General features: G+C 38.2%; 1 long non-coding RNA gene across 1 annotated transcript; it reads left to right on the top strand.

Annotated features, from left to right (window-relative positions):
- Positions 1-405: 405 nt before the first annotated feature.
- On the top strand, positions 406-20,565 carry LOC123334570. The gene is made up of 2 exons (XR_006552592.1): positions 406-571; positions 20,279-20,565. It is a non-coding gene; the product is annotated as an uncharacterized LOC123334570 (long non-coding RNA).
- The last annotated feature ends 228 nt before the right edge of the window (positions 20,566-20,793 follow it).

The following is a 20,793-nucleotide window of genomic DNA, read 5'->3' as shown; positions in this document are numbered from 1 at the left end:
GGAAATGGCAACCCACTCCAGTATTCTTGCCTGGAGAATCCCAGAACAGAGGAGCCTAGTGGGCTGCCGTCTATGGGGTCGCACAGAGTTGGACATGACTGAAGCAACTTAGCAGCAGCAACAGCAGCATGCCTAGGTGATGAAGCCTCCATAAGAATCCCAAAAATATGGGATCAGAGTGCTATGGCAAAACATTTATGAATTTCCACTTTCGGTCTTGACAATAACTGGTACTTGATTTGCCTTCTTACAAAAGGAAAAATCCCTAAAACTAGATAAAAATATATGCAGCAGCTATTTTTGGCATTAAACAATAGGCAATGCAACACTGTAAACTTTGAAGTAATTATTGCAACCACCCTGGCTTCTGCCTGGAAATAATCTATTGCTCTCGTGCACAGGGTTGTTCAATCCAAATTGAGTACCAGTCTTGTTGAGCTTCAGATTCAGATACGAGAGTTCAAGTCAGCTTAAGTGGCCAGAATTTTCAGAATACTGGGGATCTAAAAGATGGATCTTGGCTAAAGACTGACCTGGGGATGCAGGGAAGAAGACTCCAAAATACCTAGAGGTAATCTTTTCATGTGAAATTTATTTCTGAATGGTAACACTGTAAGTTATCACCAACCTAGGAGACCTTGCTCAGCAACTTGACTACTCAGTTAAGGTCTAGAAAGCCCATATGTTAGGTGTAAGAAAAACACCTAGAACTAAATTCATGGATTTGTTATTTCATGAGATGCTTTCTAGGGAATTTCCTGGTGGCCTACTGGTTAGGATTCTGGGCTTTCACTGCCATGGCCCAGATTCAATCCCTGACTGGGGAACTGGGATCCCACAAGCTATTTGGTGTGGCAAAAATAAATAAATAAACTTTAGAAAATAAAAGAGAGATGTTTTATAATCATCTCTGATAATATGAGACCTAAATTAATGAAAGATATATCATTCTTATTAATTGGAAGACAATATTGTTGAGATATCAATTTTTTTCAAATTGATTTGTAGATTGAATGCAAACTCCACCAAAAATCCCCAAAAGTTTTATGTGAGTCAATAACTTGACAAATAATTTCTAAATTCACATGAAAATGCAAACATCCTAAAGTAGCCAGGAAGATCTTGAAGGATAGACTTGGAGTACACACACTGTCTAATTTTAAGACCTTATTATAAAACTACCATTATCAAGCAACATAATGCTGATGTGAAGACATCTAACTATTAATAGGTCAACAGAACAGAATATAGAGAACAGAATTAGATTCACAGTGTAAGATCCCAAGTCAAATCAATGAAAGAAAAAGCCTTTTTAACAAATGGTAATGATCACAAAGAGTTGGACATGACTGAGCGACTAACATGCACAAGAAAAAAATAGTTTAACATACTGAAAACAGTATCAACACCTACCCCACCCTCCACACAAAAATTTACCCAACATAGAACTATATATAAAACCAGTAGAATACTTTTGTGATTTTAGTATAGGCAGAGATTTCTTGAATAGGAAAATGTATCCCACCATTAAAAGAAAAATTGATAAAAACAGGCTTTATTAAAAATTAAAATCTCTGCTCATCAGTATAATCACTATTACAAAGAACAAAATTATTTGCAAAATATAAAGCTAGCAAAAGACTTGTGTCTAGAATATATAAGGAACTTCTGTAACTCAATTATAAAAGGACAAACCACCATTAAAAAATGGAAAGTTGATCTTGAACTGGTACTTCTAAAAGGAAAAGATATGAACGGCATCAGTATATGAGAAAGATGCTCAACATCATTACTTGTCATTAGTTAAAACATTTACTAGGTTGGCTAATATGAAAATAGACTGATAAACTTAATGTTGCTAAGAATATAGTGCAGTTGGAACTCTTATTCACTGATGCTGGGAATGTAGGAAATTATGAAAATATAAACTCACAAAAAGATTTAGTAGAATATTTATAATAGCTTCATTCACTATAGGCTTCCCAGGTGGCAGGTTCAATCCCTCCATTGAGAAGGTCCCCTGGAGGAGGAAATGGCAACTCACTTTGGATTCTTTCCTGGGAAATCCCATGGACAGAGGAGCCTGGCGGTCTCCATTCCGTGGGGTTGCAGAGTCAGACATGACTGAGTACATGCATGTTTATTAATTATATCAGGAAACTAAAACAAATCCAAATATCTATCATAGAAGAATAAGAAAACAAAATGGGGTATATTTATATATTTATGTTTGACTACTTCTCAGCAATTACAAAGTATGATTGATATATACAAAATCATTTATGCATTTCAGAAAGATTATGTTGCACAAAAAAAGTCCTCCTCAAAAAAATGTGTGCTGTTTGGTTCCATTCTTTAGAAGTTAAGGAACAGGCAAAACTTATCTTCAGTAATAAAAAAAAAGCAACAGTATTAGCTCTGAGATAGGGTTGTGAATTCAATAGGATGGGATACTAGTGACTTGGGTGATATATTTACCTTGATATCTTGATTAGAGTGATAGTCACAGAGGTTTATATGTTTCTAAAACCTCCTCAAATTACACACCTAAGACCTATGTATTATAAAAAATTCTAACTCAAATTATAATGCTGTGCAAACATGGCCACTCTTAATTAGGAAGTCTCTAATACTACTAATCTCTACATAGATGTAGTAGATAATGAGTCTACTTTTTCCTGGTGTATTTTCAACATTTTCCTGAAAGCAACCAGGCACTTTGGACAAAGCAATTAACTCTTCTGGCAGCTGGAATACTGGTCAACAAATTGCTGTTGATTTGCTCTTTTCTGTCATATGGTTATAGTATTATGCTTGCCCAGCTGTTAGCAAGATTGTGGCTGTTAGAAATATAGTAATAAGACAACATTTTACATAGTAATAATCATCACACCTTAGATTTGATGTCGAATTCTGTTTTACTGGGCTTCCTAGGTGGCACAGTGGTAAAGAATCCGCCTGCCAATGCAGGAAACATGGGTTCAATCCCTGGAAAAGGGATGGGGAAGATCCCCTGGAGAAGGTAATGGCAACCCACTGCAGTATTCCTGCCTGGGAAATCTCATGGATAGAGGAGCCTGGCGGGCTTCAGTCCCTGGGGTCATAAAGGGTCGGTCACGACTGAGCACATGAACACAACTGTTCTAATGAATACAATTACAAAACCAACTTTTTAAAAAATAACAAACCACTTCAACACCTCAGCCAGTAGCATTTAAACCTTTTATTTTTTCTGATGTACATATAAAGAAAGCCATTACATGTTTTGTTTTAAAAAAGATAATCTTGTCAAGAAAATGCTGTACATCATCACTATCAAAATGAACCTATAAATGATGGGTATTTTGATTAACAATTCAAAGTATTGGGGGAATATTAATTCAGGAAAAGAATTAGTAGAACTTAGTTTTTCCTTCCATATAGCTCTTCTATTTGGTTTTCTTTGTCAAAGTTAGTTAATCCAACATTCCTAGAGACATAAATTACTAACTGAAAAAAATCCTACATCAAAAATGACCTTGATAATCCTAATAAACGAACATTTTCATTGGTTGTGTTATAATGCTTAAGAGCTTTGGCTCTGGATTCAGACTGATCTGAATTTGAAACTCAATGCATAGTAGTTGAATTGCTGAGAGAGAGGGAAAATAAGGGGAGAAACCTAAATTAAAAAGTATAAAAAAGGGACTTCCCTGGTGGTCCAGTGGCTAAAATTTTGTGCTCCCTTTGCAGGGGGGCTGCATTCATTCCCTAGTAACAGAACTCGATCCCACATGCCCCAACTAAGACCTGGCATAGCTCAATAAATAAATGTATATTTTTAAGTATAAAAGACCATTCAGATGGCTTATTTCTCTCATTTAAAAAAAAACTATTTCTTTTAATTGGAGGCTAATTACTTTACAATATTGTGGTGGTTTTTGCCATACATTGACATGAATCAGCCATGGGTCTACATGTGTCCCCCATCCTGAACCCCACCCCCGACCCTCCCCATCCCATCCCTCTGGGTTGTCCCAGTGCACTGGCTTTGAGTGCCCTGTTTCGTGCATTGAACTTGGACTGGTCATCTATTTCACATATGGTAATGTACATGTTTCAATGCTATTCTCTCAAATCATCCCACCCTCGCCTTCTCCCACAGAGTCCAAAAGTCTGTTTTTAATCTGTGTCTCTTGCTGTCTGCATATAGGGTCACCATTACCATCTTTCTAATTCCATATATATGTGTTAATATACTGTACTGGTGTTTTTCTTTCTGACTTACTTCACTCCGTATAATAGGCTCCAGTTTTATCCACCTCATTAGAACTAACTCAAATGTGTTCTTCTTTATAGCTGAGTAATATTCCATGGTGTATGTACCACAGCTTTCTTATCCATTTGTCTGCCGATGAACATCTAGGTTGCTTCCATGTCCTAGCTATTATAAACAGTGCTGCGATGAACATTGGGGTACACGTGTCTCTTTCCCTTCTGGTTTCCTCAGTGTGTATGCCCAGCAGCGGGATTGCTGGGTCATATGGCAGTTCTATTTCCAGTTTTTTAAGGAATCTCCACACTATTCTCCATAGTGGCTGTACTAGTTTGCATTCCCACCAACAGTGTAAGAGGGTTCCCTTTTCTCCACACCCTCTCCAGCATTTATTGTTTGTAGACTTTTTGATGATGGCCGTTATGACTAGCGTGAGATGGTACCTCATTATGGTTTTAATTTGCATTTCTCTGATAATGAGTGATGTTGAGCATTTTTTATGTGTTTGTTAGTCATCTGTATGTCTTCTTTGGAGAAATGTCTATTTAGTTCTTTGGCCCATTTTTTGATTGGGTCATTTATTTTTATTGAGCTGCATGAGCTGCTTATATATTTTTGAGATTAATTCTTTGTCAGTTGTTTCATTTGCTATTATATTCTCCCATTCTGAAGGCTGCCTTTTACCTTGCTTATAATTTCCTTCGTTGTGCAAAAGTTTTTAAGTTTAATTAGGTCCCATTTGTTTATTTTATTTCCATTCCACTGGGAGGTGGGCCATGGAGGATCTTGCTGTGATTTATGTCAGAGAGTGTTCTGCCTATGTTTTCCTCTAGGAGTTTTATAGTTCCTAGTCTTACATTTAGATCTTTAATCTATTTTGAGTTTATTTTTGTGTATGGTATTAGAAAGTGTTCCAGTTTCATTCTTTTACAGGTGGTTGACCAGTTTTCCCAGCACCACTTGTTAAAGAGATTGTCTTTTCTCCATTGTATATTTTTGCCTCCTTTGCATCTATGATATTGGCCTGCAGTTTTCTTTTTTTGTGGCATCTTTGCCTGGTTTTGGTATTAGGGTGATGGTGGCCACATAGAATGAGTTCGGGCATTTACCTTCCTCTGCAATTTTATGGAAGAGTTTAAGTAGGATAGCTGTTAGCTCTTCTCTAAAATTTTGGTAGAATTCACCCTTGAAGCCATCTGGTCCTGGGCTTTTGTTTGTTGGAAGATTTTTGATTACAGTTTCGATTTCTATGCTTGTGATGCGTCTGTTAAGATTTTCTATTTCTTCCTGGTTCAGTTTTGGAAGGTTATACTTTTCTAAAAATTTGTCCATTTCTTCCAAGTTGTCAATCTTATTGGCATATAGTTGCTGATAGTGTTCTCTTATGATCCTGTGTATTGCTGTGTTTTATGTTGTGATTTCTCCATTTTAACTTCTAATTTTATTGATTTGATTTTTCTCCCTTTCTTTTTGTGATGAGTCTGGCTAATGGTTTGTCTATTTTATTTATCTTCTCCAAAGACCAGCTTTTAATTCTGTTGATTTTTGCTATAGTCTCCTTCGTTTCTTTTTCATTTATTTCTGCTCTGATTTTTATGATTTCTTTCCTTCTACTAACTTTGGGGTTCTTCATTTCTCCTTTTTCTAGTTGCTTTAGGTGTTAAGTTAGGTTATTATTTGATGTTTCTCTTGTTTCTTGAGGTAAGCTTGTATTGCTATGAACCTTCCTCTTATCACTGCTTTTACTGAATCCCATAGGTTTTGGGTTGCTGTGTTTTCATTTTCATTCATTTCTATGCATATTTTGATTTCCTTTTTGATTTCTTCCATGATATGTTGGTTATTCAGGAGCATGTTGTTTAGCCTCCATATGTTTGTATTTTTAATAGTTTTTCCCTGTAGTTGATATCTAATCTTACTGCATTGTGATCAGAAAAGATGCTTGAAATAATTTCCTTTTTTTTTTTTAATTTACCAAGGCTAGATTTATGGCCCAGGATGTGACCTATCCAGTAGAATGTTTCATGTGCACTTGAGAAAAAGGCAAAATTCATTGTTTGGGGGTTAAATGCCCTATAGATATCAATTAAGTCTAACTGCTCTATTGTATTATTTCAAACTTGTGTTTCCTTGCTAATTTTCTGTTTGGTTGATATATCTATAGGTGTGAATGAGGTATTAAATTTTCCCACTATTATTGTTTTGCTGTTAATTTCCCCTTTCATACTTGTTAGCATTTGCCTTACATATTGAGATGCTCCTGTGTTGGGTGCATATATATTTGTAATTGTTATATCTTCTTTTGGATTTATTCTTTGATCATTATGTAGTGTCCTTCTGTGTCTCTTTTCATGATCTTTATTTCAAGGTCTATTTTATCTGATATGAGTATTGCTACTCCTGCTTTCTTTTGGTCTCAATTTGCATGAAATATCTTTTCCAAGCCCTTCATTTTAAGTAAGTATGTGTCCCTTGGTTTGAGGTATATCTCTTATAGACAGCATATATAGGGGTCTTGTTTTTTTATCCACTAGGCCAGTCTTTGTCTTTTGGTTGGGGCATTCAAGCCATTTACATTCAAGGTAATTATTGATAAGTATGATCCCACTGCCATTTATTTTCCTGTTTGGGGTTCGATTTTATAAACCTCTTCTGTGTTTCCTGTCTAGAGAAGATCCTTTAGCATTTGTTGAAGAGCTGGTTTGGTGGTGCTTAATTCTCTCAGCTTTTGCTTGTCTGTAAAGCATTTGATTTCTCCTTCATATCTGAATGAGATCCTTGCTGGGTATAGGTACGTGGGTTGTAGGTTTTTCTCTTTCATCACTTTAAGTATGTCCTGCATTCCCTTCTATCCTGAAGAGTTTCTTTTGAAAGATCAACTTTATGGGGATCCCCTTGTGTGTTATATGTTGCTTTACCCTTGCTGCTTTTAATATTTTCTCTTTGTGTTTGATCTTTGGTAGTTTGATTAATATGTGTCTTGGGGTGTTTCTCCTTGGGTTTATCCTGTTTTGGACTCTCTGGGTTTCTTGGACTTGGGTGACTATTTCCTTCTCCATTTTAGGGAAGTTTTCAATTGTTATCTCTTCAAGTATTTTCTCATGCCCTTTCTTTTTGTTTTCTTCTGGAGCACCTACGATTTGAATGTTGGGGCATTTAACATTGTCCCAGAGGTCTCTGAGGTTGTCCTCATTTCTTTTAATTCTTTTTTTCTTTTTTCCTCTCTGCTTCACTTATTTCCACCATTCTATCTTCCACCTCGCTTATCCTCTCTTCTGCCTCAGTTATTCTACAGTTGGTTCCTTCCAGAGTGCTTTTGATCTCAGTTATTGCATTATTCATTATTGACTGACTCTTCTTTATTTCTTCTAGGTCCTTGTTAAATATTTCTTGCATCTTCTCAATCCTTGTCTCTAGTCTATTTATCTGTAACTCCATTTTGTTTTCAAGATTTTGGATCATCTTTACTATTATTCTGAATTCTTTTTCAGATAGACTTTCTATCTTCTCTTTGGTTTGGTTTGGTGGGTATTTATCATGGTCCTTTACCTGCTGAATATTTTTCTGCCTTTTCATTTTGTTTAGATTACTGTGTTTGGGGTGCCCTTTCTGTAGGCTGGAAATTCATGGTTCCTCTTTATTGTGGAGTCTACTTCCTGTGGGTGGAGTTGGACTAGTGGCTTATCAAGGTTTCCCAGTTAGGGGAGCTTGCATCTGTCCTCTGGTGGTTGGAGCAGTATCTCTTCTTTCTGGAGTGCAATGAAGTATCTAGTAGTGAGTTTTGGGGTGTCTATGGTTAATGTTCCTTGGACTCAGCAGTTCTCTGATGTTCTCAAGTTTTGGAGATATACTTCTGGCTTTCAGTCCTTCTCTTACAGTAGCCTCAAGACTTCTCCATCCATACAGCACAGATGATAAAATATCTAGGTTAATGGTGAAACAATTCTCCACAGCGAGGAACACCCAGAGAGATTCACAAAATTACATACAGAAAAGAAGGGGGAGGAGGGGGATGGCAGTGACCAGGAGGAGAAGAGGGGTAGTCAAAAGGGGAGAGAGCAATCTAGCCAGTGATCAGTTCCCTAAGTGTTCTCCATAGCCTGGAACACCCAGAGAGATTCACAGTTAAGTAAGAGTAGAGAAGGGGGAGGAAGGTGATAGAGGTGACCTGGGGGAGAAAAGGGAGAGAGCAATCAAACCAATAATCAAATCCTAAGTGAAAATGGATACTGAAGATTAGATTTGTAAAGGTACAAAATTGATAACAAATATCAAAAAGCAAAGATTAAAAATCTAGAATAGAGGTTAGACTCTCAAAAATACAATATAAAAAATACAAAACAAAATCAATCACAAAAATTAAAAAATATGTAAATATGAAATTTGCTTTGAAAAATGGGTCTTTTTTTGCAAGGTAATAGGTTATAAAAATTAAAATTAAAGGAGTAATAAAACACTTATTTTTTAAAAAAATTAAAAAGTGATAATTGTAAAAATATATCTAGGTATTTCTCTGGAGGTGTTGTGGGCAACGTGGGGTCAGTTCAGTGTCAAATAGTTGCTTGTTCCAGCTTGTACTTGTTCTCAAGGTCTATAGGTCCCCTTCCAATGCACAGTCAGTATTAACTGCAGGGTTTTAATCTGTTGCACCTGTCACTTCCAGAGAGGTTCCCTCTTCTTTGTTTATTTTTGCTTCGTCTGTTTGCAAGTCTCTTCAGTGTCCAATTTCTACCCTGACACAAGGGGGCAAAGGTGATCACTTATTTAGGTTCGGTTGTGTTGTGGGGCGGGAGGGACAATGCAAACGAATACCGCTGGCATGTATGGGGAGTGTTCACAGTGCGTGGACCACACTGGGTTTGCCACAGCCCATGCGGGGCGTGCTTCCCAGGTCTACACTACTCAGGCTCCAGGGTGCTCTGCAAGGGCACTGTCCCAAATGGGCCCTGCATTTCATGCACTTCCCAGGACTAAGCCACTCAGGTTCTCAGGACTCTGCAAGGGCACAGACCAGGACTGGCTGTGTGTTTTGTGCCCTTTCCCAGGTATGAGCAGCTCAGGCGACCAGGTACTTGGGAAGCACACTGCCCCAGGTGGGCCATGTGTCTTAATCACCTCCCCAGTCCTGGCCACTCAGTTTCCTGGGTTCCCACGTGTGCCGCAAGAGCACAGGTGTGCCGTGTGTCTCTTCTGGGGAGCTGATCTCAGGCTGCAACACTCCTGGCAGATGTCAACTGTCCAGGATCCCGAGAAGACATGGTTAGCAACTGGGAATCTGCTCACAGTTTGGGGGAAGATGACCTCTCTGGAGCCAAGATTGTAGCTGCCCCTTGCCTTCTCGATGCATGCCTGCCTCTCTGCCCCCAGGGGGTGGGGTGGGCTAGCTCTCCTTTGGTATTCGCTCAATCCTTTGTTCTGTGAGCCCACCATGCTGCATTAGAGCCTTTGGGGGAAAAGGGTTTTTTTTTTGGTCTCTCAGGCAATCCCCTGGTTTGGGTTGCTAGCTCACGTTAGCTCCCTCAGATTGTCCTCAGGCCTGGTCCTTACCCTAAGGACCGATGATGCAGCCCGCACCTCCCTGCCCCACCCCTGCTTGCCGGTGACAGATGCAAGCCTTTGGGCTACTTCTTGACTGGCAGTTGCAGTAGGTGCATATTCTGTGGGCTTCCCGTCCACCCCCTGGTTATGTTGCCCTCTGAGATTCCAAAACTCCCCAAAGACCCGCCTGTGAGAGGATTTCCTACTGTGTGGAAACTTCTCTGCCTTCACGACTCCCTCCCTGGGTCTCCATCCCTAAATCTTTTGTCTCTGTTTTTGTCTTTTATATTTTGTCCTCCCTCCTTTTGAAGAGAATGGGCTGGCTTTCTGGGTGCCTGGTGTCCTCTGCCAGCGTTCACAAGTTGTTTTGTGGAAATTGCTCAGCATTCAAATGATCTTTAGATGAATTTGTGGGGGAGAAAGTGGTCTCCCTGTCCTATTCCTCCACCATCTTGGAACCACCTCTCCGCTTATTTCTCTTTCATGTGGAAGTCTAGCAGGGTGTCCTGGTCTGGCTTTGTGGTTTGACACTATTAGCCTCTCAGGCTCCTTGCATTATGTTGCTTTGTCCTACTGAACACACAGCTTTCAGACATGTGCCCAGGTAAGGTCCAGTCTCTTTAAAGATAAGACTCAGAGGTTGCAACCATACTTTAGTTCAAAACTATTAACAAAAAATGGAGTATCATGGCAGTTGCAGTAGGTGCATATTCTGTGGGTTTCCCCCTGCCCCCAGTTATGTTGCCCTCTGAGACTCCAAAACTCCTCAAAGTCCCACCTGTGAGAGGATTTCCTACTGTGTGGAAACTTCTCCTCCTTCACGCCTCCCTCCCCAGGTCTCCATGATAGTTATAGCTATCGTGGCTAGCTATAACTAACTTGGAGAGAGAATGGGAAATGTGAGTCTCTGGCTGGGGTTTAAACCCCATGTGCTTAATCTAAATTTAGGGATTTTATTACTGAAAGGAGAAGAGGAGAATGGACAGTGGGGGACAACCAGCAATCCCCAGATCATTACTTATTTGTCCTATGGCCATAGCTAAGACATTTACACTCTCTCTGAATCAGTTTCCTCATCTGTAGAATAGGAATTTTGATCAAACTTGCACAACAAAGTTTTACTGAACACTGTCAGGCAATGAGTTAGGTATTAATGGATGTTGGTTATTATTATTAATGTGCATTTTTCATTTGAAGAACAGTTAATAGGAGCCTCCCTATTTCCTTCAATCTCCAATAAAAAGATCGAGTATTTTCCCAGGAAAATTTTCAGGATTTTTGAGTTCAAGATTTTACCACACAGTGCATAAAGGGCATTGCTGTGGATTTTAAAAGAGAGCCTTTAGCCAAGAATTGTGCTTATTGACCAATAATCTAAATTGATATCACTGTTTTGACTGGTTCTTACTAAAAGTATACATTTGTGAACTTAAAATACTCACACTTCATGTATACCTGTGGCAGATTCATTCTGATATTTGGCAAAACTAATACAATTATGTAAAGTTTAAAAATAAAATAAAATTTAAAAAAATTATATTAAATTAAAAAATGGAAAAAAAATGAATCTATATGCTCTTTATTTTTGCCTGTAATTTAAAAATAATAGCACTTAGATTCAGTCTCTCTCAGATTCTGATGTTTCCTCAAAAATATTTAGAATCACCAAATAATCCTCATATCAGGAATTTACACTAATTTACCTCAATGATTTTAAAGAAGTTAACATGTGACCAAGATGTATGGAAGCTGAATTTGTTGTGATATTTATATATTTTTAAAATTTCAATTTAACATTGTTGTTTAATCACAAAGTTGTATCTGACTCTTTTGCAACCCCATGGATTGTAGCCCACCAGACACTTCTGTCCATAGGATTTCCCATGCAAGAATACTGGAGTGAGTTGTCATTTCCTTCTCCCAGTGATCTTCCCAACCCAGAAATTAAAGCTGAGTATCCTGCAGTGCAGGTGGATTCTTTACCACTGAGCCACTTGGAAGCCCCAGTTTAACATTGGAATCAGACAAACTAAAATTTCCAGCAACCATATTTAGCCCAAAGAAACAGCTTTTCCCCCCTTCTTTCCTTTGTTTCTTTCAAACTATAATCATATATAATTACCATTAATTAAATATAAAATCTCGCACACTAGTAAAGTAATGCTCAAAATTCTCCAAGCCAGGCTTCAGCAATATGTGAACCATGAACTTCCAGATGTTAAAGCTGGTTTTAGAAAAGGCAGAGTAACCAGAGATCAAATTGCCAACATCCACTGGATTGTGTGGATCACAATAAACTGTGGAAAATTCTGAAAGAGATGGGAATACCAGACCACCTGACCTGCCTCTTGAGAAACCTATTGCAGGTCAGGAAGTAACAGTTAGAGCTGGACATGGAATAACAGACTGGTTCCAAATAGGAAAAGGAGTACGTCAAGACTATATATTGTCACCCTGCTTATTGAACTTATATGCAGAGTACATCATGAGAAATGCTGGGCTGGAAGAAGCACAAGCTGGAATCAAGATTGCCGGGAGAAATATCAATCACCTCAGATATGCAGATGACACCACCCTTATGGCAGAAAGTGAAGAGGAACTAAAGAGCCTCTTGATGAAAGTGAAAGTGGAGAGTGAAAAAGTTGGCTTAAAGCTCAACATTCAGAAAACGAAGATCATGGCATCCGGTCCCATCACTTCATGGGAAATAGATGGGGAAACAGTGGAAACAGTGTCAGACTTTATTTTTTGGGGCTCCAAAATCACTGCAGATGGTGATTGCAGCCATGAAATTAAAAAACACTTACTCCTTGGAAGGAAAGTTATGACCAACCTAGACAGCATATTAAAAAGCAGAGACATTACTTTGCCAACAAAGGTCTATCTATGGTTTTTCTAGTGGTCATATATGGATGTGAGAGTTGGACTGTGAAGAAAGCTGAGCACCTAAGAATTGATACTTTTGAACTGTGGTGTTGGAGAAGACTCTTGAGAGTCCCTTGGACTGCAAGGAGATCCAACCAGTCCATCCTAAAGGAGATCAGATATTTGGCAAAACTAATACAATTTTGTAAAGTTTAAAAATAAAATTAAATTAAAAAAAATAATAATAATAAAGGAGATCAGTCCTGGGTGTTCATTGGAAGGACTGATGCTGAAGCTGAAACTCCAATACTTTGGCCACCTCATGCGAAGAGTTGACTCATTGGAAAAGACCCTGATGCTGGGAGGGATTGGGGGCAGGAGGAGAAGGGGATGACAGAGGATGAGATGGCTGGATGGCATCACCAACTCGATGGACATGAATTTGGGTAAACTCTGGGAGTTGCTGATGGACAGGGAGGCCTGGCATGCTGCAATTCATGAGGTTGCAAAGAGTCAGACACGACTGAGCAACTGAACTGAACTGAACTGAAATATAAAATTACATAAATAATTTATCATTACATTTAAGATTTGGGTGGAGCACTAAAAATGTGCCAGATATTTCAAATCCCTTTTTTTCTTGACTGATGACTATTGAAATTATCCCACTACAAGCCTCAAACCACAACTATATCATGTCTTCAATGGCAGGGATTACTTACAATGAATATTCCCTGCACTCTGACAGAATCATTATTCCAACTTCAACAACAGTAACTGGTCCATATTAGATTACATCACTCTACAGAATATAGAGCATCTTTGTACATTGTCTCAAGCATTTGAGGTTACAGAGGATGCGCTACTCGGTGAAAAGTAAACCTATTAATAAATCACAATTGATGCATACTTGGATTTGTAAATATAATTTCCAAATGAATTCAGAAAGCTATTTTTTCTATAAAGGCCCTTCCTTTCTTCTCTGTCCATTATCCATTTTCTAGATATACCAATACAGAAATTTAAAATAAAACACAACATAGCAAATTATTTTACTCCCTAACTCCAAGTCTGAAGCTTAGAAAACAAACTACTATTGTGTCAAGTGAGAAAAATTAAGGTAAAAAGATGACAAACTGTAGGTTATAAATAAGTTAATGTATCACTGGGGTAAATTGGGCACCTTTATTTTAATTTGTTGCAAACCTTTGTATTTAGTACAGCACCGTTCTGCTTAGAGTTGAAAACTCTGTACCTGATACTGACCTTTTAAAGAAACCAAGGACTATCTTTTTCAGAGATTAAAAGACCGTAAAAGTGCTAGTTCTGCCATTGCCAGAAGCACTAACTGAACCTCTAAAGAGAATTATTTACCAAAAGAAAAAAAAAAAAAGAATCTAGACAAGTTTCTGTAATATGCACCATCCTTAACAAGGGAGCTAAAAAAGAAAGCATTTCAAACCAGCTATTAGGTTGGATGAATTAACAAGAGTGGCCTGATGCCTTCTGAGTCAGGCAGTGTTGTGTTATGGTTTTGCCTTAAAAAAAAAATTCCTTATGTGTAGTCAGCAGGACTCTGGCCTTTTAACTTATAACATGCTTCCACAGTTAAGCTGCTCTGCTCTACACTCAAATAGCTGTCCACAGCTGCTGAAAATTGATTTATCCCCAGATAATGGCTGCAGTTGATGACCAAAATGTCACTGTGGAACTCTAGCAATCTAAGGTGTGTTTGGTCTAATATAACCTGATTTTTACCCTATTTTTAAATGTATTGTCATTTGCACAAATTTTTAAAGGAATTCTCAAGTTGTATTTAATATTCAACGTATGTTTTTCACCTCAGAGTGGTTGAAGATTTTTTTTAGGGGGGAGGGTATCAAAGCTTATGACATAGCTTTCAAAGTATTGTGGAGGCCACAGAAAAGATACTATGATATTAGAACTGAAAACATCCAGGTCATAGACAAAGCCAGAACTAGATCTTGTGCAGAGAGCAATAATTTAGATCACATTTGGGATTCAGCAAACATTACATAGGTCCTCATGATACCAGTAAAACAGGTTAATCACAGTGAATCTGTACTAAAGCAAAAACCAAGCAAAAAATTATTCTTTGAATAATCTTTAGATATTACAAATATCTAAAAGGCTTCCCTGATAGCTCGGTTGGTAAAGAATCTGCCTGCAATGCAGGAGACCCTGGTTCCATTCCTGGGTTGCAAAGATCTGCTGGAGAAGGGATAGGCTACCCACTCCAGTATTCTTGGGCTTCTCTTGTGGCTCAGCTGATAAAGAATCCACCTGCATTGTGGGAGTCCTGGATTCGATCCCTGGGTTGCGAAGATCCCCCAAAGAAGGGAAAGGCTACCCACTCCAGTATTCTGGCCTAGAGAATTCCATGGACTGTATAGTCTGTGGGGTCCGCAAAGAGTCAGACACAACTGAGCGAATTTCACTTTCATTACAAATATATTACAGATGTATGTGTACAGGAGCTGTACGGTGGTGGAAATCTGTGAATAAAATATTATATTTTTGAAAATCTAACATATATATTGTTATTTTATTTATTTACAAAGTGGAGTACTTAGAGTTCAGGTCAATCTCAGTATGGGTCTTTAAGGAATCTTTACCAAGGAGATTTTTCTTAAATACACAATCACATGCAGAGTGGAATTAAATTGGTTAAATGGTTAACATGCAAACTGTTTCAGGTCTCAAGATGCTTGCTTATGAACTTGCATATGACCGATATGAGCCCAGTGAGGGTTTTCTCTAACTAAAATGCAGTATGTAATTAAGGATATTAATCCAACTTTCTAGAAGGAAGTTCAATATAGACTTCAAAAACTGTGAGAATTTCTGAAAGTATTGTTGTTCAGTCACTCAGTCACGTCCAGCACTTGGCAACCCCATGGACTGTAGCACGTCAGGTGTCCCTGTCCTTCACTATCTCCTAGAGTTTGCTCAAACTCATGTCCACATTTAGTGCAATTCCGTGCTTCTGCATTTAAGCAACAACTTATAGGCTACCACAAGGAATTTATTAGTGATATTCAAAATATCAGAGGAAGTTATTATACTACTACTCATACTTGATTCATAAGATCACTAAAAAATACTTAGTCTAACGTGCATTGAATCAAAGTACTATGTCTGATCCCTATGTACAAATCAACATTTTTATTTCTTTAATGGCTTCTGGATGTCCCTAAAATATTAGCAGCTGACCCAGTTTCATACATAGACTGAATCGAACCACTTTTAATGCTGCATCTCGCACGCTAGTAAAGTAATGCTCAAAATTCTCCAAGCCAGGCTTCAGCAATATGTGAACCGTGAACTTCCAGATGCTCAAGCTGGTTTTAGAAAAGGCAGAGGAACCAGAGATCAAATTGCCAACATCCACTGGATCGTCGAAAAAGCAAGAGACTTCCAGAAACACATCTATTTCTGCTTTATTGACTATGCCGAAGCCTTTGTGTGGATCACAATAAACTGTGGAAAATTCTTCAAGAGATGGGAACTCCAGACCACCTGACCTGCCTCTTGAGAAATCTGTATGCAGGTCAGGAAGCAACAGTTAGAACTGGACATGGAACAACAGACTGGTTCCAAACAGGAAAAGGAGTACATCAAGGCTGTATACTGTCACCCTGCTTATTTAACTTCTATGCAGAGTACATCATGAGAAATGCTGGGCTGGAAGAAGCACAAGCTGGAATCAAGATTGCTGGGAGAAATATCAATCACCTCAGATATGCAGATGATGTCACCTTTATGGCAGAAAGTGAAGAGGAACTAAAGAGCCTCTTGATGAAAGTGAAAGAGGAGAGTGAAAAAGTTGGCTTAAAGCTCAACATTCACAAAACTAAGATCATGGCATCCAGTCCTGTCACTTCATGGTAAATAGATGTGGAAACAGTGTCAGAATTTTTTTGGGGGGGTCTCCAAAATCACTGCAGATGGTGATTGCAGCCATGAAAGTAAAAGACGCTTACTTCTTGAAAGGAAAGTTATGACCAACCTAGACAGCATATTAAAAAGCAGAGACATTACTTTGTCAACAAAGGTCCATCTAGTCAAGGCTATGGTTTTTCCAGTGGTTGTGTATGGATATGAGAGTTGGACTATAAAGAAAGCTGAGCACTGAAGAATTAATGTTTTTGAACTGTGGTGTTGGAGAAGACTCCTGAGAGTCCCTTGGACTACAAGGAGATCCAACCAGTCCATCCTAAAGGAGATCAGTCCTGAGTGTTCATTGGAAGGACTGATGTTGAAGCTGAAGCTCCAATACTTTGGCCACCTGATGTGAAGGGCTGACTCATTTGAAAAGACCCTGATGCTGGGGAAGATTGAGGGCAGGAGGAGAAGGGGACGACAGAGGATGAGATGGCTGGATGGTATCACTGACTCAATGGACATGAGTTTGGGTAAACTCCGGGAGTTGTTGATGGACAGGGAGGCCTAGTGTGCTGCAATTCATGGGGTCGCAAAGATTCAGACAGGTCTGAGCAACCGAACTGAACTGAATTTTATCAGAAAGATTGCTTTTGTCTAGAACCTTCTGTTTTTCATATGTGCATGTTTATAATTCTTCAAAAAATAAGAGCAAAGGCAACATCAAAACATTCTGTTGTTTAAAAAATTTTAATTCTCTAAAGTATTAGTTGCTCAGTTGTGTCCGACTCTTTGTGACCCCATAGTTTGTAGCCCGCCAGGCTCCTCTGTCTATGGGATTCCTCGGGCAAGAATACTGGAGTGGATTGCCATTCCCTTCTCCAGGGTAATTTTCTAAAAGCACTGAATTAATTATTTTAGCAATACTTAATGTAGACTATCTGTATATAATGTTTTAAATATAAGATAAATGACTTTCCAGCTGATAAGATCTATAGAAATTCCTAATTCCCATAATAGTGAAAAACAACCCCCAAGTTTCAGGCATTTCAGTAAATAAAAAATGTAAAAGGCAGGTATAAATGGAAGAAATATCTGCAATGATAGATGTAAAGTAGAGAGAAAATTAGGTCACTAAATGGAGACATGTATAATGAATTATTTGGTGTCATATGTAAAAGAGTGTTCAGTGTTTATTGAAAAATGACTTTTAAATGGAAAGTTCATATAAAAAACAGTTTTAATCTGTGAAAAATAAGTGAGTCTGTCATAATTAACACATTTACATGAGGAAGAGATTACAATTCATTCTGTCTGTTCATGGTAATATTAACAAATATCCTATGCAGAGGCTCTAAATCACAATGAAAAAAAGTCATGGAGAGGTTACACTTATGAAATTAATGGTAATCTCTGAGAGTCAAGCACATTTCAAAACATTGATAGTTGGACACAAGAAACTCATATACTTGGTGAAAAAGGATTGTTATAGATAATCTAAAAATGTATTTGTTATTGCTTCCATACAGATTGGAACAACAAAGAATTGGTTGTGAGTGCAATTGGGTAAATGCTTTGAAATTTAGTATGCTGAAAACTCAATCACTATATGCTTTGGAATACCTAAGAAAAACTCTTTTCCCTTTAAATTGTAAACTAACATAAACCCCAGGGCTTCCCTGATGGCTCAGCAGGTAAAGAATCTGTAATGCAGGAGACTGGGGTTTGATCCCTGGGTCAGGAAGATCCCCTGGAGGAGGAAATGGCAACCCATTCCAGGATTCTTGCCTGAAAAAAATCCCACGGACAGAGGAACCTGACCTGCCATGGTCCATGGGGTTGCAAACAGTTGGGCACAACCGAGCGATTAAGCACAACATAAACCCTCATCTACACCAACAACATCTTTTATTGAAGGAGAATTTATTTAACTTCCTAAGTAATTAATTTCACTTTATAAAGCCAAATTCACTTCATCAGTTTGGATGACAATTCACTGAAATCAGGAATTTTCACATATAAGTCACCTAAGTATAAAACTATTTTTAATGTCTAACTTGGAATTACATAATTTCATCCTTTACCCGTGATGTTTAATTGAGGTAAATGGAAGGAAGCCTGCCTATGAGAAACAGTAAAATCTCAACTGTGTTTTGCTAGATTGTTTTTCTCCTTCCTCTGGGTTGTAAAAGGGCAGGACTAGAAAAATCCCTTGTTTCCCGTTCATTTAACAAACATATTCACCTACAAAATGACCCCTCCCCCGACTCCCCCATTTGTGTTTCCCAAGCCTGCGGAGTTCACGCACACGGGCATCAACACCTGAGAGTGACAAGGGCTGATGTGTGTCTTTTTGGCGGATGCGGTGCTCACGGTCATGAGGGAATGGATGTGAAATGCCGTGCTGATACCAGCCAAGTAATATAATGTGGAGCCGTTAGGAACATTATTCATAGTTGATGAACACATACCTTTCCTAGTGAAACACATACATTTCAGAAAGAAATGCATAGATCATTTACTGAAGCACATTTATTATAGCAAAATGTGTACCTCAACTAATGAAACACATAGATCATACAGTAAAATGATTATCCTTATATCGAGCAGATTTAACCATTTATGAATGTTTTAGGGACAAACCAGCTTTGGTTAGCAGGCCAAAGCTGAATTTACAAATAGCAAACTCAACATTTTTCTGGATTAACCCTTTATGATTACAATTAATATTTTGTTATGTCACTTGCTGTTCAAAACAAAGGAGTTCTGTGGGTCTTTAGTGCTACCGTTTCTTCTACAATTACTTATACACAATTAACAGAATGTTTATCTTTTAACATCCTTACTGGTGTGGTAACCAGCACTCAAGAAGAGTAACAGTGAGAAATTGAAATATGATGTTTAGGGAAGGCAGGGTGTGTTTGGGGTGCCAATTTATGGCTTCCCTTCAGATAAAATTTAGCACTTGCATTTTGACACAATTGTATTCCAGGACCAGCAGCACATCTTGACACAATCTACCTTTATCTGCAGTAACAAATGCCAAGAAAAGCCAGAAATAGGATGTGAGTCAGTGCCCCTGCCCCTCCAGGGTCAGCAATAAACTATCAATTCCCACTGTATAAATTCAGTTCACCCTGGCTCTCTATGGCCCTGAGGAACAGAGTAGGTCAAACACTTTGTTTATGACTAAGGAATCCCTCAGTACACTGAGCTTTGACCATAACCCTAACTCACCAGAGCTGGGAATGGATGTGAATTCCAGCCCTTTGCTTTAGTGAGAACATAATTCACACAGATGACCGTTGCACTGAGAAACTTTGCAAGATCAGTCCGATTTGTATCATTGTCCTGTATTATATGTGAAAGTCAGTCATAGCCTGAGCGTCTCTTAAAGCCTTGCAGAATGGTCTCTACCAGCTCTCGACTTTCTTTTAAAAAGCAAAACTAAGTTAAAGAATTCTCTTTTCCATCTTGCTTCTCTTTCATCCTGTGACTACATGTGTGAACAAAAGTACAGAGAAGTAAAGGGGGAAAAACAAAGTCAAACGTGAAAAATGATTCCCAAAGGAAGGCAAGCAAAGTCTTTCTATATGGATAATATAAAATAAGTGCTTTTGTTCTTCATTATTTAATTCAATGAATCAATCTAAATTTCAATTGCCTATCTACATTGAGAGCAAGCCAATCTTAATTTCATCTCTTCTTTCTGCTTAGGATCTTCTCCTTGCGACTCAAGATGTTCTTCATTTTAGAGTGAGACATTGTCCTTCTGCTATTTGTAGCTGACTTTGGAACCACCGTTCTTTCCAACTTTGACTTAAAACTTGGCTATAAATGTTCATTATATTTGAAAGTTTATATTTTGGAGTGTGCTTATGGCACATCATCATTCAATCTTGCATTTGTTGTTTGTTTATTCCCCTTTCTCATGCTGTACAATGTTGATTCCTTGGGTACAAGAGATGTAGGAAATTAGATTGAATTAAATGGAATAGTCAACGTCATGCACAATGGGTTTTTCACTGAGTTACTCCACTTTTCCTTAAGTTATAGGAGCTCATTTCATTATTCAGTGAACTCTCTAGTGACCCTGGGGTTTCACTGTATAATTTATGTTTCCTGATACAACTCAACAGTGTAATCTTATGATTTATGTGCTTCATTTATAATTTGATCATCTCAGTATAATGCATGTTTTTCTACATGATGTATGTACTTTATCCCATAAT

The sequence above is a fragment of the Bubalus bubalis genome, chromosome 7 (genome assembly GCF_019923935.1).
Source record: "Bubalus bubalis isolate 160015118507 breed Murrah chromosome 7, NDDB_SH_1, whole genome shotgun sequence".
In the NCBI taxonomy this organism is placed as follows: Eukaryota; Metazoa; Chordata; class Mammalia; order Artiodactyla; family Bovidae; genus Bubalus; species Bubalus bubalis.
This window is presented reverse-complemented; position numbering and strand designations above follow the sequence as displayed.